The sequence below is a fragment of the Danio aesculapii genome, chromosome 2, assembly GCF_903798145.1.
Source record: "Danio aesculapii chromosome 2, fDanAes4.1, whole genome shotgun sequence".
Classification (NCBI taxonomy): Eukaryota; Metazoa; Chordata; class Actinopteri; order Cypriniformes; family Danionidae; genus Danio; species Danio aesculapii.
Genome location: NC_079436.1, coordinates 47795132 through 47811088, shown reverse-complemented (window position 1 = coordinate 47811088; position 15957 = coordinate 47795132). Strand labels below are relative to the sequence as shown.

At 37.4% G+C, this 15957-nt stretch overlaps 1 protein-coding gene across 1 annotated transcript in view; it reads right to left on the bottom strand.

Moving 5' to 3' along the window:
* mbnl1 (muscleblind-like splicing regulator 1) overlaps positions 1 to 15957 on the bottom strand; it is a 169283-nt gene that overhangs the window by 153103 nt on the left and 223 nt on the right. The window contains exon 2 of the mRNA XM_056481092.1: positions 13398 to 13456. The gene's annotated coding sequence lies outside the window, so the exon portion shown is untranslated. The remainder of the gene's footprint in view (positions 1 to 13397; positions 13457 to 15957) is intronic.

The following is a 15957-nucleotide window of genomic DNA, read 5'->3' as shown; positions in this document are numbered from 1 at the left end:
CTTGATTTCTTGAAACAAGACAAAAATTCTAAGTAAGAAAAGGCATTTGGCAGTGTACACTGTAAAATCGACTATATCATTTTTAAGCGATATACAGTTTAGCAAAATATTTAATTCATTCATTCATTTTCCTTCAGCTTAGTACCTTTATTTATCAGGGGTCACCACAGCTTTTTTAACAATTCAATTCCGAAACATAGTCCATCCTGCATGGCTTGCACTACAGACATAGTTGATCAAATACACAGTAAAACTAAGAAAGGGGTATTTGTCTGACTGATCTTAAAACTGCCAGAATACTTTACACAAAAATGCTTGCTTAACGATGTGTACACTTTTTACATTGTTACTTTTTTCGTTCAAAAATTTTAGGATAGATATATACTGTAGATAGATAATTTTGATAAAAATAAAATGGTCCAGCCACAACCCAGTACTGGGAAACACCCATACACACTCATTCACACTCATACACTATGTACAATTTACTTTATTCAATTCACCTATAGTGCATGTCTTTGGACGGTGGGGGAAACCGGAGCACCTGGAGGAAACCCATGCCAACACAGGGAGAACATGCAAACTCCATATGAAATGCCAACTGACCCAGCTGGGACTCTAACCAGTGAACTTCTTGCTGTGAGGCGACAGTGCTAATCACCGAGTATTTAACCCCTAGCTAAATATTTTTTGCAAGGAAATACTATTTTTAGTCCTTCTGGTTTAAACCAAATTTAGTGGTTAATTCATTAATGTGACTTGCCATGTCTATTTATTTAGTGAAAATGGCGAGCAAATTCCAAGTAAAAATGTGTTTCGAAATAAATTTCTTTCAGCCCATGTCCAACAATCTCTGCAAAGAATATATATTTAATTTTAGTTTTCCCTTGTAATTCTGGACCAATTTAGTAGCTTTGGTTATGCAAAAAATGATGCACAGTTCTAAATCTAATGATAATTACTAATAAAAAGGACTCTAGCATTTCCAACATGAATCAGGCCCGCTGTAACTGAATGCTGAGTTGAGTTTTAGCTGTGAGTTGGGTCTGATATTATTGCTTACATGCAGAATCAGGTGGTGTGATGCAGCAGGACGACCCGTCAATCACATGGACAGCTTCACTATTGATAAAGCTGACAAATGAACAAGCCTCCCAGAAAATAAAATCAGGATTCTGTGTTTCTGCAAGGAGAACCATTTCATGTGGATCGAAGGCCACGGGCTCAGCAGAAGAGGGATTTGTGAGAAAGAGAGAAGGAATGAGTTGTGGGGAAACGATGCAGTCTGATGCGTGACTTCTCTTTCTTTGATTTGGCCTGATAGATGATTGATTATTTGTGGAAAGTGCTGGAGAAATTCACAGCTGGTTTTTGAGTTCATGCAAGACAGGACAATCGCCTGGATCCCAAAATCGCATTTGTTTCTTATTCTCAAGGTCATGAAACTGACCGCTGCTTAGATAAAGTGAAACTCAAATACCACTGTCATGCTCTCGCTCTCTTTTTTTGCAGGGTATGATGCTTTTTTTTCTGTGGAACCAAATGCACTCCTAAGCTAGAAAATGTAGGAGTGCATAAATAAATAACATAGGGGCACCAATGAAAATCGAACAATGCATTCTACCATAACAAAGACATACAAGAAGACATGTTTTTAATTTTAGGTTGATAATTATGATGATGAAATGCCGGATACAGTTTTTTGTGTTACCAAAATTCATTTTCCTTCAGCTCAGTCCCTTATTTATCAGGGACCACCACGGCGGAATGAACCGCCAACTATTCCAGCATATTTTTTACACAACGGACGCCCTTCCAGCTGCAACCCAATACTTGGAAACACCCATACACTCTCGCATTCACACACACTCATACACTTTTCTGGCCAATTTTGTTCGCCCAATTCACTTATCTCACATGTCTTTGGACTGTGAGGGAAACTGGAGCACTGGGAGAACATGCAAACTCCACAAAGAAATGCCAACTGACCCAGCAGAGACTCTAACCAGCAACCTTCTTGCTGTGAGGCGACAGTGCTAACCACTGAGCCACCGTGTCGCCCTAAAATGATTTAATTTTCAGAAAATCTTTTAGTCATACTTACATTCTTAAATACATTTTACAGTTCTCACACATACATTCATTAATTACATTTACAAGTAAAATGCTTGCACTGAGCTATAGGGCTGCACGATATTTGAAAAATCTGATACTTTGTTTTAACTTATTATTACTTAAGTTATATTAAGTTAGAAATTAACCAGCTATATTTGGAAAGATTTAATTCATTTATATAAATGGGCATAATTTTTTTCTATGCAGTGTATTTGCATAAATCATAATAAATTACAAGCATATATAAATACAACAGAACAAATATAAAAGTAAATTAAACAGTGCTTTGTATTCCGTATTTAGGTAAATTGAACAATCAAACTAAATAAAATGGTCATAATTGTATAAATTATTTTAAAATAATAACATCTTTGATCTTTATATATAATTATTTTATAATATGTTTAAGCCTTACACTGAGCCCTGTTTTGCCTTGTCAAAATCTCATGATTTCATCTTAAAGTGTGCAAGATACATTATCTATGCACTGGGACGAATAGTCAGTGATGTTTCGAGACTTTCAACATCAGACACCCCCGCCCAGGTGACCCAGCTGAGATTGATCAGACCCCAGCTTGCGTCCCTGTAGCCATCACCCACGGACAGAGGTGGAAACAGTCATGCTTGGGTAAAAATACTATTACTTGCCCAAAAATGTAGAAAAGTAGAGTAAAAGTATCTGTATTACTTAAAGTATGAGTAAAAAGTAGATCTTTTAAAAGTACTGAAGAGTAGTGTGTACTGCGTATTATACTGTAAAAAGCTGATGCATTTACATGTAATTTGTGGATGTGTGTAAACGGAACATTCTGTAGTGCATTTAGTTATTGCCCAGCAGGCACACAACATCATAAGATGTTAATATTAGGTTAGATTTAGGTTGTGATGTCAGATGACCAAAATTCAATGTCTAGCCAGCATCTAAGGACAACGTCATTTTTATGTCAAATGACGTTGATATTTGGCTGATTTTAGATTGTGTTAGAAAGTGACCAAAATCCAACGTCAAGCCAACATAACATAACTTAAACCAACGTCATATTGATGTCAAATACTGACATTTATTCATCAGGTGTGGCAACCAAAATCCAACATCTGATAGACGTCATGGTGGTAACATCCACACAGCGTCAAGCTGAAACATCATCATTAGACATTGATATTTGGTTGATTTTAGGTTGGACGGTGGACATTCCCCACAACGTTGGGCTACAACATCAATCTGACGTTATGTTGACGTCTTGTGCCTGCTGGGTTTTTAAGGCCATTTTGCTCATCATACAGTAAACATCAGTCATCTTTTTAGTGACATGCAACTAAACAGTCTCTAGGTAAATGTGTGTAAAAATTTTGGACATCTTCTTGGACACTTTTAATGCTTCCAAACTATTTGCTGCAATTATAATAGTTGCCCATGACTTGAGGTAGTTCATTATGATGCGATTTATTTGATTGGACAGGAATCGCAGGACTGGTTTTTCTAATCCCCATAGACAGGAAAAAATAAACTAGTGACTGCAGGTTGAAGAAAAGTAGTGGAGTAAAAGTACCAATACTGCACTAAAAATGTACTCAATGGAAAGTAAAAGTGCTAATTTTTAAAATCACTTACTAAATTACAATTTCTGAGAAAAACTACTCAATAACAATCATTTGAGTATTTGTCATTTGTTACTTTACACCACTGCCCATGGATCAGCCATGCATTGTGGCTTTCACTGCAGCTTCACAAACGGACTTAATGGCCCTCTTCTTAGCTGCTACTGCTAGGCCTAGTTGGTTGAAGACTTTGCACAGTGAACGCCCTTCAAACCCTCAACAGCCCACCTCTATTGGCTCACAGTGGGTCTTCCAGCCCCATTCTTGGCACTTCTCTACCAGCGCCTGGTACTTTGAGCGTTTCTTAAAAAATATTTAAGCAGCAATAGATTTCCTTTTTTGGAAGACTATAATGTATTTATACCGTGTGATTTTATTTCTGGCTATTTTAACTCTTTGATGCATGAACTGTTAAATCTACAACTACCTTCTCAAAATATCTACTACTTCAGTAAGTACACAACACATCTATTAAGAGTAAAGAAGATAAATATAGCAAGGTTGTTTTTTTTTTACACTGATTTATGTACAATACCATGACGATCTATGACTTAAAATATCTGTCATGCTATTTCAAATCCAGGGAAATTTATGTTGAGGCTAATTATATTCAGCAAACTCAGCAGGACGGATTGCTTCATTCTAAGACTCAAATCAGATTTTGGATTTTTCCATTACTTAAAACAAACCAAATGCAGCTGGTAAGGCTTTCTTGCCTAACCTGCAAAGCTGTCCAAACTTTAAGACAGCATTAAAATAATAACTAATAAATAAAAAAAGCTTGTCTTTATAAAGTTATTAATGTGTAATAACTTATTCTGTCAACATTTTGGTAGACATTATAGGCCCTTGCATTGCACTGACACAAGAGACCTTGTATACAGTGCATGCAGAGGTTTTTTATGTTACAGCCTTATTCCAAAATGGATTAAATTCATCTATTTCCTCAAAATTCTACACACTATACTCCATAATGACAATGTGAAAAAAGATTTTTTTAAATTGTTGCAAATTTATTAACAATAAAAAAGCTGAAAAAAAAAAAAAAATCACATGTACATCAGTATTCACAGCCTTTGCATGAAGCTCTAAATTGAGCTCAGGTACATTCTGTTTCCCCTGATCATTCTTGAGATGTTTCAACAGCTTATTGGAGTTCACCTGTGCTAAATTCAGTTGATTGGACATGATTTGAAAAGGCATACACCTGTCTATATAAGGTCCCAGGGTTGACAGTGCATGTCAAAGCACAAATCATGCATGAAGACAAAGGAATTGTCTGTAGACCTCAGAGACAGGATTGTCTCGAGGCACAAGACTGGGGAAGGTTACCAAAAAATTTTTGCTACTCTCAAAGTTCCAATGAGCACAGTGGCCTCCATCATCCGTAGGTGGAAGATGTTTGGAACCACCAGCACTCTTCCTAGAGCTGGCCAGCCTAAGCTGAGTGATCAGGGGAGAAGGGCCTTAGTCAATGAGGTGATCAATAACCCGATGGTCACTCTGTCTGAGCTCCAACGTTCTTCTGTGGAGAGAGGAGAAGCTTACAGAAGGACAATTATCTGTGCAGCAATCCACCAATCAGGTCTGATGAGAGCAAAATGGAACTCCTTGGAGTGAATGCCAGGCGTTAAGTTTGGAGAAAACCAGGCACAGCTCATTACCAGACTAATACCATCCCTACAGTAAAGCATGGTGCATCATGCATCATCATGCATCATGACAGCATCATGCTGTGGGGATGTTTTCAGCAGCAACAACTGGAAGACTAGTCAGGATAGAGGGAAAGATAAATGCAGCGATGTACAGAGACATGCTAAATGAAAACCTGCTTCAGAGTGCTCTTAACCTCAGACTGGGGCGACGGTTCATCTTCCAGCATGACAATGACCCAAAGCACACCGCCAATATATCAATGGAGTGGCTTCACAACAACTCAGAGAATGTCCTTGAGTGGCCCAGCCAGAGCCCAGATCTAAACACAATTAAACATCTCTGGAGAGATCTAAAAATGGCTGAACACTGTTGCCTCCCATCCAACCTGATAGAGCTTGAGAGGTACTGCAAAGAGGAATGGGCAAAAATTCCCAAAGACAGGTGTACCGAGCTTGTAGCATCATATTTAAAAAGACTTGAGGCTGTAATTACTGCCAAAAGTGCATCAACAAAGTATTGAGCAAAGGGTGTGAATACTTCTGTACATGTGATTTTTCAGGTTTTATATTTTTAATAAATTTGCAACAATTCCGAAAAATCATTATGGGTTTGAGAAAATAAATGAATTTAATCCATTTTGGAATAAGGCTGTAACATGTAAAATGTGGAAAAAGTGAAGCACTATGAATATTTTCCGGACGCACTGTATACAGTCAGAATTATTAGCCCTCCTGAATTATTAGCCCCCCTGTTTATTTTTTAACCAATTTCTGTTTAAAGGAAAGAAGATTTTTTTCAACACATTACTAAACATAATAGTTTTAATAACTCATTTCTAATAACTGATTTATTTTATTTTTGCCATGATGACAGTACATAATATTTTAATAGATATTTTCAAGATACTAGTATTTAGCTTAAAGCATAATTTAAAGGCTTAATTAGATTAACTAGGCAAGTTAAGGTAATTAGGCAAATCATTGTTTAATGATGGTTTGTTCTGTAGACAATCTAAACAAACATTGCTTAAGAGGACTAATAATATTGACCTTAAAATGTTTTTTTAATAAAAAAAACTTTTATTATAGCCGAAATAAAACAAATAAGACTGTAAAAAGAAGAAAAAATATTATAGAAAATACTGTGAAAATTCCATAATTTGGGAAATAATTAAAAAATAAAATAATTCACAGGAAGGCTAATAATTTGGACTTTAACTGTATATACTAAAAGGATCTGCCATGCTACTGCAAATTTGATGACATTTACAATAAAAAAACACATTAAAGCCCTTAGTAGCATTCGCAAGAAGAAAAATAGTTGCCTGCTGGCACATTCCTTCATTAGCGGCCCATGTTGTTTGCCGCTGACCCCTGCACAGAAACGCTGATGCACTCAAAGCCCTATATTTAGACTTTATTAGCAATATTAAATTCCACCTCAGATGCTTTCACCATAACGTCTGGAAATAGTTCACAGCCCCGATTAGTGTCATAGTCATGTGCATAAAATAGATAAATAACCCGACACTAATTTCTCCAAACGCAGGTCCATAATTAACGCCGCTATCATTCAAAACAGGACAGAAATCATTATGAAATATGAATTATAAATGAGTTTGGATGAATAAATGAGTATTGAATACATGCACATGGACTTTTTTCTACATTTGTTGGTGATTTCTCACATAAACGCCCTTCTACTGATCTCCTGACAGTGCATGAACTAAGAAATGATAAATAATGCATTGTGAGTAAGATCACTGCACCAAGCCAACCTACTTTTTTTCCCATGATGCTAAAGTGAAACAATAACACAGTTGTGAACAATGATAGCCTTAGGGGACTGTCAAGACATAAATGATATTTCTTCAAGTTTTACAGCCCAAGCATTTGGACAGGTTTTCAACTTTCCCACTGCTAAAACTGTGTTAATTCTGCTCAAGGTGGTAATTATGCAACCCAGGCTCATTCTGATTATGTATATGGCGGCAAATCAATGCCAATATTAATCGAGCGCAGCGGTGATGTTTGCGCGCGAGGAGAAGTGAACCGTGAGCAGATTACAGATCTACACGCGAGAAAACTACAGCTCGCGAGCGCACAGGGGATCTTCAAGCGCGCGCTCAACTGATCCAGCGCGAAGAAAACAAGTCCCGCGCGCGCACCTCATCATCTGTGCGCACGAAGTACGCTCTCGCGAGCGAGGTCATGCCTACAGCGCGCGCGCGCGATCAGTTCTCTCCGCTCGCTCGCTGGTTCTTCTCTCTGCTCGCGCGAAACATTTTGGAATTTTGTCAGTCCTGGGGCGCGACTTGGTTCACTTGTTATCTCTAGCGCTATTGGCTACTCTACCTTTCCGGAAGTTAGCCGGGATTGGACGCCGATTAAACGACGAACCATAATTCACGTGATCTTATCATCACCTTAACAAACATGGCTTCAACGGACCAGCACGTAAGTAATCATTTCATTTATTATGAAAATTATTGCCTTTGTTAGAAAAGGTAGTTATTAGAAACTTTATAAACAGGCGCCCTGTTTACGGACACATTGTCTTGTTAAATCAACTAATCTACTTAATCTTTAATTTATATTTAATTTACACACAAAGCAAATTAAAATTTTTATTATGCTTACTTTGTAGTCAAAGTATCAATACTTCATCAATATATGCAAGTGCACCATTGAAGGTAGTAAAACTACATTATTCACAAACTAGTGTATACTTTATATTTGGTATTCTGCTCAAAGTATATAGCATTGCACACTGTATTTTTTCTTTCACATTTAAGTTTTCATTATATAAATTTTGTTTAGAGGGAGCACTGCAAAAAATGCTTTTCTTGTTTAGATTGTTTGTCTTGTTTCTAGTCCAAATATCTAAAAATTCCTAAATCAAGAAGAATTTTCTACACAAGCACAACATATTGTCTTGTTTTGAGAAATAACATGTTAATATTAATTGAGTTTTTGCCAATGGGGTAAGCAAAATAATCTTACGTCAAAAGAAAAAACAAGATTAATTTGCTTACCCCATTGGCAGATTATTTTGCTTGTTTTAAGGAAAAACTCACATTGGCATATTATTTCTCAAAACAAGACAATATGTTGTGCTTGTGTAGAAAATTCTTCTTGATTTAGGAATTTTTAGATATTTGGACTAGAAACAAGACAAACAATCTAAACAAGAAAAGCATTTTTTGCAGTGCTCCCTCTAAACAAAATTTATATAATGAAAACTTAAATGTGAAAGAAAAAATACAGTGTGCAATGCTATATACTTTGAGCAGAATACCAAATATAAAGTATACACTAGTTTGTGAATAATGTAGTTTTACTACCTTCAATGGTGCACTTGCATATATTGATGAAGTATTGATACTTTGACTACAAAGTAAGCATAATAAAAATTTTAATTTGCTTTGTGTGTAAATTAAATATAAATTAAAGATTAAGTAGATTAGTTGATTTAACAAGACAATGAGTCAGTAAACAGGGCGCCTGTTTATAAAGTTTCTAATAACTACCTTTTCTAACAAAGGCAATAATTTTCATAATAAATGAAATGATTACTTACGTGCTGGTCCGTTGAAGCCATGTTTGTTAAGGTGATGATAAGATCACGTGAATTATGGTTCGTCGTTTAATCGGCGTCCAATCCCGGCTAACTTCCGGAAAGGTAGAGTAGCCAATAGCGCTAGAGATAACAAGTGAACCAAGTCGCGCCCCAGGACTGACAAAATTCCAAAATGTTTCGCGCGAGCAGAGAGAAGAACCAGTGAGCGAGCGGAGAGAACTGATCACGCGCGCGCGCTGTAGGCATGACCTCGCTCGCGAGAGCGTACATCGTGCGCACAGATGATGAGGTGCGCGCGCGGGACTTGTTTTCTTCGCGCTGGATCAGTTGAGCGCGCGCGTGAAGATCCCCTGTGCGCTCGCGAGCTGTAGTTTTCTCGTGTGTAGATCTGTAATCTGCTCACGGTTCACTTCTCATCGCGCGCAAACATCACCGCTGCGCTCGATTAATATTGGCATTGATTTGCCGCCATATACGTACCCCTATATACATTTCTAGAGAGCGCCAAATATGCCCCAGGAGCTACGTTTTTTGCAGCTTTTGTTTTCACAAATCCACCAGAGGTCCGTCTCAAATTTCTCTTGTGAGTGCCATTTGCAGCTGCTGATCTCACATAAGTCCACCAGAGGCCGCTGTCGCCTGACTGACCGATCGACTGACCCACCCTCCTCCTTCCCTAAACCCAACCGATAGTGTTTTAAAAAGCAATCCAAAAAAAGAAAAGCCCCTGATTTTCACGTTTTCAGATTTTACCACATTCTCACCCTGTTATTTACTTGTTTATTTCATTTTTTGGCTTTTGTTTTTGCTTTACTTGCTTTCTGGATCTGTTGTTCGCCGGACTCGAACCCCGTCATTGCGGTCAACTCCTCTAGGCGTCTCAAGTCCGCCGACGTACATGACGAGCTACTGGACAAAGTGGTAACATCAGAAAAGCTGTCTAGACTGAGGTGAGCGGTCAGCTGATAAGCACGAAAAAGAACGGCATTATACTGCTCCGTAGCATTCATTTTAAAGATGAAATGCAGCCATACATACCTTTGGCTACATAATTCACGATCTTAAGAAATGTAAATAGGGGGACGTTTTCAGAATGAGGTTATGTTGTTATTATGCAAAGTAAAAAAAACTTGTAAATTAGCAGTTTTCTGTATTTTATGATTCAAGTTTTTATTTATTTATTTACTTATTTTTCCCCATTTATTTATGCTTTTTAATGGCATTATGGGACCTTGATCTTTCTTCTAACATCCTTTAACCTTAAAGTAAAAAAAAAAATACTTTTATTGACATTTTTACAGTGATATATTGTCTGGGTTGGTGTTGCATTTTATAACACAGGCTCATTCTGAAAACTTAGCCCTATAAACATTTCTGGAGATCATGAATAATGTAGCCAGAGGATCGTATGGCTGCATTTCATCTTTAAAATGAACACTACGGGGCGGTATGACTCCGTTCCTTTTTCGCGTTTACCAGCTGACTGCCATATGGACAGCTTTCCCGCGGTTACCAGTTTGTCCAGAAGCTCGCCATGTACGTTGGTGGACTTGAGACGCACAGAGGAGTTGACCACGATGACGGGTTCAGTGCAGAACAGTTCCAGAAAGCGGGTAAGACAAAAATAAAAGCCAAAAAATAAAATAAACAAGTAAATAACATAATGGTACATAACTATTAGAATATAGTAAAATCTGAAAACGTGCTAAGAATAAGAAAAGGGTTTTTACTTTTTCTGGATTGCTTTTTGTCGTTGGGTTTAAGGAAGTGGGCGGGCGGGCGCTGGTCAATCGGTGCTTTTGAAAACACTATTAGTTGGGTTTAGGGAAGGAGGAGGGTGGGTGAGTCAATCGGTCAGTAATTCAGTCAGTCTAGTGGATTTATGCGAGAACAGCAGGTGCGAATGGCACTTGCGAGAGAAATTTGAGATCTCAAAAAGCATACACAGCGACCTCTGGTGGATTCGGAAAAACTGCAAAAAAAAAAACGTAGCTCCTGGGACGTGTTTAGCACACTCCAGAAATGTATATAGTGGTATGTTTTCAGAATGAGCTTGGGTTGGTATATTACGCTACACAAACTTTGTAATATACTGCCAGTACTTTTTCTGTTAACTTCTGTTAAGATGTGGGCCAAAAATGTCGGTCCGTCCGTCCGTCCACCCTCCTGTATGTATGCATGTATGTATGTATGTATCTATCTATCTATCTATCTATCTATCTATCTATCTATCTATCTATCTATCTATCTATCCAAAAGTCGACAGAGCAGAGATCAAGCTGTCATAATGCAAATCACAACCATAAATAAATGTAAAACACTTAAGAATCACTAAATATGAAAACTGTTAATGAAGAGATATTTTGTACAGTGTTTTAAACTGACAAATTGTTCATATCTCTTAAAAATCACCCCCCCCCCCCCCCCCCCCAGCACTTTATGAGAGCAACTGAGCCAATCTTCCATCCAGAAATGTAAGACTTCAGTGCATTACGCAGAAAGCTAAGCGCCATGACCAACTCCAAAAATACATGTAGCTGACCAATGTGCATTTGAATATCTAGACATGACCGCACCAAAATCCCCTTCTGCTGACACATTTATCAGACAGCGGCACAGCAGCCACACCCCGTCACTCTCTTGCCATGTCTTGTCTGTTTCATTTGTGTCTTAACTCTTGAGCAACACACAGTTTTTGCACCTGGGTGTGAGGTTTCAAGCAGCATCGCTCTAAAATTGCTGCCTGACTAAAACATTTGTTCGTTTCGGTGCATGTTAGCTAGCAAGTAACTAAATATCATCCATTTTAGGAGATTTTCAAATGAAAAATATTATGGCAGGTTGTGGAAGGAAGTGTTTAATGTTTCCTTTTGGACTGAATCAACTATTTCTGCATAGTGGAGAAACTCTTTTTGCGCCAACACATACCAAAGAGCTACTATATTTTTAATTGTATCAAATAGCCATCTAGTATTTAAGGTATCCAACCACTTGGCAACCTCGTTTCATATTTGTTTACCTGATTAAACTGCTAGACTGCCACCTGCTGGTCGTGATAGGAATTGGACGCACCAGAGCCAATGTTTTGTCCTGCAATGCTTATTTCTGGAAATCAAGTCTCTTTTAGGATTTTTAAGTATTCAGAATTAATTAATAATAGCATGCATTTGAAAAGGTTATAGGTTCAGATTTGATACTTGAAATACAAAAATGAACACATAAATAAAAACAGACATGATAGAATGCCTCACAGACATGATGGTTGAATATGGATAAACAGGCAGGCAGGCAGGCAGGCAGGCAGGCAGGCAGGCAGGCAGGCAGGCAGGCAGGCAGGCAGGCAGGCAGGCAGGCAGGCAGGCAGGCAGGCAGGCAGGCAGGCAGGCAGGCAGGCAGGCAGGCAGGCAGACAGACAGACAGACAGACAGACAGACAGACAGACAGACAGACAGACAGACAGACAGACAGACAGACAGACAGACAGACAGACAGACAGACAGACAGACAGATAGATAGATAGATAGATAGATAGATAGATAGATAGATAGATAGATAGATAGATAGACAGATAGACAGATAAACAGACAGACTGTCATATTTATAGACTAGCAATCATATCTTTTAGATAAACTGATTGATGACAGAAACCTTTGTATAAATTATAATTATAATTACACATCAATGATGACTAGTTTTATTTTTATATTTGCATATCATTTGCATCATATTATATATGTGCATATTTATAGACTAGCAATCATAGATTTTTTTTATTAAAGAGAGCCAACACTTGTTGCTTAGTAATACATCATGGTTCAAAAATCATCTCATAATCAAAGCTCAAATCTAAATTGCTTATTTTACTGTAGTGGTTGGTTTTTAGATTAAGCCCTCAAACTGCCACTGAGGAAAAATGCCAATTTCATTCGCAAAACCATAAAATCAGCACACATAATCTGAGCTCAGATCCTTGCAATGATTCAGAAGCAGCCATAATGCACCATAAAGCCCACCACACACCAGAAATCACTGTGACTGAACCGGAGCCAGTGCTTAGAAATTCATGCTTGACGGCAGGCAAATGTTTGGCCACTCTTTACAAGAGACACCTTGAATTTTTACACTGACCACAGCAACCTTGGTTTAGCATCTCACCTACCTAAAGGACAATGCCTTGTTATGGCAAAACGTTCCCATTATTACTTTTAAGCCTGAAATCCCACCCCCTGCTGGTCTCACTAACACCTCAACCAGATGCAGCATTAGTAGCTTCAAAGGGAATCCAGGCCCAAACAGCAGGCTGATTGCTATAATCATTGTAAATTAACAGTGTTTTAGAAGTAGCATATAATTTCCCACGCACAGACTGAAACTTTGAATCCACAGTGCATAATGATCTAGAATAAACTTATGGATTTTGTCTGGCATGTCGGGAATGTATTACTCACAATGCAGCATCAAACGTCTTTGTTCATGTCCAGTCAGATACAGGAGGTATGGCCTAAACCTGCAAGGTAAAGAGTGCTTATTTTAGTTTAAAGGAATGATAGAATGATCGATAGAATAATGGAATGACAGTTAGAATGAGAAAATTATGATATAATGGGTGATAGAATGATAGAACAACAGACAGAAAGATTAAACAACAGACGGACAGACAGACAGACAGACAGACAGATAGATAGACAGACAGACAGACAGACAGACAGACAGACAGACAGACAGACAGACAGATAGATAGATAGATAGATAGATAGATAGATAGATAGATAGATAGATAGATAGATAGATAGATAGATAGATAGATAGATAGATAGATAGATAGATAGATAGATAGATAGATAGATAGATAGATAGATAGATAGATAGATAGATAGATAGATAGATAGATAGATAGATAGATAGATAGATAGATAGATAGGAGGGTGGGCGGGCGAACAGACGGACAGTCAGACAGAGAGTTAGATAGATAGACGGATGGATGGATGGATGGATGGATGGATAGATAGATAGATAGATAGATAGATAGATAGATAGATAGATAGATAGATAGATAGATAGATAGATAGATAGATAGATAGATAGATAGATAGATAGATAGATAGATAGATAGATAGATAGATAGATAGATAGATAGATAGATAGATAGGAGGGTGGGCGGGCGAACAGACGGACAGTCAGATAGAGAGTTAGATAGATAGACGGATGGATGGATGGATAGATAGATAGATAGATAGATAGATAGATAGATAGATAGATAGATAGATAGATAGATAGATAGATAGATAGATAGATAGATAGATAGATAGATAGATAGATAGATAGATAGATAGATAGATAGATAGGAGGGTGGGCGGGCGAACAGACGGACAGTCAGACAGAGAGTTAGATAGATAGACAGATGGATGGATGGATGGACGGATGGATGGATGGACGGACGGACGGACGGACGGACGGACGGACGGACGGACGGACGGACGGATGGATGGATGGATGGATGGATGGATGGATGGATGGATGGATGGATGGATGGATGGATGGATGGATGGATGGATGGATAGATAGATAGATAGATAGAACAACAGACAGGAGGGCGGGCGGACGGACAGACAAACAGACAGACCGACAGACAGACGGACAGAGAGACAGACAGACGGACGGACGGACATTTTTGGCCCAAATCTTGAATTGAATAATATACTGACACAACTCTGATAAATATTAATAAACATTTAAAATAATAATGATAATCTTTGGGTAAAATGTCAACCAGGTAGTTATAATTCCTGCTAAAGTGTTAAAGGAATAGTCCGCTGTTATTTTACTCACCACAGGTGATCAAAGATATTATCGAATAAATATTAAAGAAGATTTTTCAACTCTGTTTTCAGGTCTGTTATGGTTCATTTAATGCAAATCAGGGGTTCCCAGCACTTTTAGAGTAAAAAATAAATAAATTAAAAAAAATAAAAACACACACACATACAGTCAAAATAAAATCAATAAACATGGCTCTTGAAGATACATTGATGTCTTACGGAGCTAATAATCAGTCCGAAAACAGCATCGATGGATTTGCTCTTCAGTGTTTGGACTTTCAGCAGTGAGAGTTAAACCACACTGATATGAACTAAACTGAAACTGGACTTACACAGTTTCAATTTACTAGAACTTCTATGTTAAGCTGCTTTGACACGATCTACATTGTAAAAGCACTATAGAAATAAAGATAAATTCAACTGAATTGAACTAATTTCATTTATTTGTTTATTGTGACAAATCTTCTCTTATGTTCTACAGAGGGGAAATGGTACCTACATATTGGTTAACTTGAAAGTAAGAACATTTTCAGCAAATATACATTTTTGGAGGGATTTTTTTTTCACTTGAAGTGCCCAAAAACTGTAATGGGCCATTGTAAATCTATAAATGGGAGCCGCTAGTATTATTTTGTTTATATCTAATTTTAGTTTTTTATTTGTTTGTTTATTTTCCTACACTTTTTCGTGTTTTATGAACCACAGTTTCAATGACAAATCTTTTCCTATGTTCTACAAAAGAAAACAGTTACCTACATGTTAGTTCATTTGAAGGTAAGAACATTTTTAGGAAATGTTCATTTTGTGGGGAATTTTTATCACTCGAAGTGTCCAAAAACTTTATGGGGCACAGTAAATCTATAAATCAAACCAAATGTTTTATTTTCTTTCTTTGTTTGTTTGTTTGTTTATTTTCCTACACTTTTTCGTGTTTTATGAACCACATTTTTAAATGACAAATCTTCTCTAATGTTCGACAGAAGGAAAATGGTACCTACATGTTGGTTAACTTGAAGGTAAGAACATTTTCAGCAAATATTCATTTCTGAGGGGGCGGGATTTTGTGTCCAAAAACTTAATAGCGCACTGTAAATCTTCTGAAATAAATTGCTATTTAATTATACACATGTTAATTGTCAGTTATATATTTTTAGATTACACGAAACTGTTGATAAAGTCAAATTTAACA